The sequence below is a fragment of the Mustela erminea genome, chromosome 12 (assembly GCF_009829155.1).
Source record: "Mustela erminea isolate mMusErm1 chromosome 12, mMusErm1.Pri, whole genome shotgun sequence".
Classification (NCBI taxonomy): domain Eukaryota; kingdom Metazoa; phylum Chordata; class Mammalia; order Carnivora; family Mustelidae; genus Mustela; species Mustela erminea.
Window position 1 is genome coordinate 53,918,778 of NC_045625.1, and position 2,296 is coordinate 53,921,073.

At 38.8% G+C, this 2,296-nt stretch overlaps 1 protein-coding gene across 4 annotated transcripts in view; it reads left to right on the top strand.

Moving 5' to 3' along the window:
- Nucleotides 1-430, top strand: part of NFIB (nuclear factor I B) — a 226,237-nt gene extending 225,807 nt beyond the window's left edge. For all 4 annotated transcript variants that reach the window (XM_032307181.1, XM_032307180.1, XM_032307182.1 and 1 more), the window contains one exon: nt 1-430. This exon is cut by the window's left edge and continues 1,165 nt beyond it. The gene's annotated coding sequence lies outside the window, so the exon portion shown is untranslated.
- Nucleotides 431-2,296: the final 1,866 nt, after the last annotated feature.

Sequence of the window (2,296 nt, forward strand, 5' to 3'; positions counted from 1 at the left end):
TTTATTTAAAATTACTGGTTGCATCAAGAACCCATAGGGTGTACGTACAAAAGGTTCTATAAAATCTGCATTACAGAGACAAAGAGGCAGGCAAATCCATGTCACGAGGGTAAAGCTTACAGTTTACAAACTGGGAACGCCAGGGTGTAGGATGTAAAAACGCACTCTTGAGAAAACAGTTGTAATGAGGGTGCTGAAAACTTGCATGGTGCTTTCAGACATTAGCCTTGTTCAACAAATTTCTTGTATTGACAGATCTGTAGTGTGCATGGGCAGACACATTTTGCCTCTATGTCTCTTAAAATTTTAATTAAAAATACTCTTTCCAGTAATCCTAATTTGCACGAAGATATAATGTCCACATTACGTGCCTTGCCTTGAAATCTAAAAACAAAAAAAAAACAAAAAACAACAAAAAAAACACAAAAAAGTGACATCACTACACTTGTTTTGCTGCATTTATTATCATTTTAAATCTTTACCATTTTTATGACAAAATATTTTGTACTCCAGACGAAGAAAAATGTGTGACATCTTGGATTTTTTAGACAGTTATACCTTTATCTCACATTTATAAAGCATATCATGGCTGTGTATAGTTGCCGCTTAAAAATTGTAATCGACCAGCAATATTTTCAGTATTTTGGTGTTTTTTCTATTAACCTTTCATGTTTTTCATCTTCCAATTAATATTTGGGGGGGAGGGGTTTCAAATTTATACGAATTATGCAATACCAAGTTTTGCCTATGTAGGTAGTGCTTTTAGCTGTATTGGTTATTATAGGTAAGTACACAGATTTAAAAAAAAAATAATGTATGCTTTTTTTCGTTTGTTTGTTTTAATTGACCAAAGTGGGTACTGCTATTTTTGCAGTGTGATGAGGTCCTTTGTGTACTGAGAGATGGACAGGGGATTTTTTTTTAATATACATATATATATATTCTGGGGTGGGTGGGAGGATTTTTAACACTTTACAGTGTAGCTGTGAAGAAGCAGTGCCCCCTGAGATGGGCCTGGGCTGCAAAGCGACTGTTCTGTCTACTGTGACAAACTTCAACTTACACAGGTTCCCCCTTCTCAAACTTCCCACCTGGGGTGCAGGCTGAACTCATTTCTGGTGTTCGTAACAACAGAAATAGTAAGAACAAGTGAACACAACAAATTCTCCTGGAGGCAGACTTGGCTTAAAACTGTCTTACCTTCTTTTTTTTTTTTTTTTTTGGTCCTTTTTTTTGTGGGGGGAGGGGTTTGGTGGTGGTGGTGATGGTGGTAGTTTTTCTGGAAAGTTCCAGATCCACAAGGGAGAGTGAGCCTGTCTCATATTTGGCAGAAATATCGGTGGAAGAAACCACTTAGTGGAAGTTTCACACTTTGGGGGTTTGGGTCTATTTTCTCCTATAAACCCATCATCCCAGCTGGAGGCGTGCTCCCACAGTCTTTCTCCACCACTTCTCTTTCGCCATTTCTTCGTTTCCTTGTTGGTAGTGGATGATTTACCTGTGACTCACTACTTCAAATGGATGGCAGTGCATTTGGGTTTTTGTTTTTTGTTTTTTGTTTTTTTTACCACATCCAGAGGATTGAACAGATGGTTGCTATAGTAAATGTATTTGGACTTTTAGATTAAAATCAAAGTTCAGTTTTTAAGGAACAAAAAAATTAGTAAATCTTGTTAACACTTTCATTTTACCTGACCTTTCAAATGGAGAACCAGAGCAGAAGGGAAATGTAGAATATTCAGAAATTAATGTTCCTGTGGATGAATTAAGCCCATTAGATGCTGATGGGATTTTTTAAGGGATGGTGCCTCAAATATATATTTGATTTAGTTTCCCCTGAGGGCTAGTGGGTGAATGGAGGCTGGTTTTATTTTGCTCTTACACCCCTCTCCCAGCCCCCCAGTCCCATTGCGGGAATTCATTACTAGAAGGAAAATCTTTCAGAATTAGTGACACATACAGAGGGCTGTCTTGAGGAGCCCCCTGACACCCCCCCCCCCCCGGGGCCACGGCCTAATAAAATAAACTGTCCATTGTTCTCACAGCATATGATTTAATAATGAATACTTTAGGACAATGCTTATGGGTCTAGAATTGTATTTGATTAGCCCATTCAGTCTGATAGCCCACATGCTGGATAGCACAGCAGGACCCCAGCCACGCAGGTTGAAAAGTAAGTCCGATCATTTCTGTGATACTTGCCCTGATACAAAACAGCTCATCTCAGCCAAGCTCTTCATGTATCTTTGACCTAGTAGGTGAACACATTGAACCTCACAGGACACGCAGTATTTTT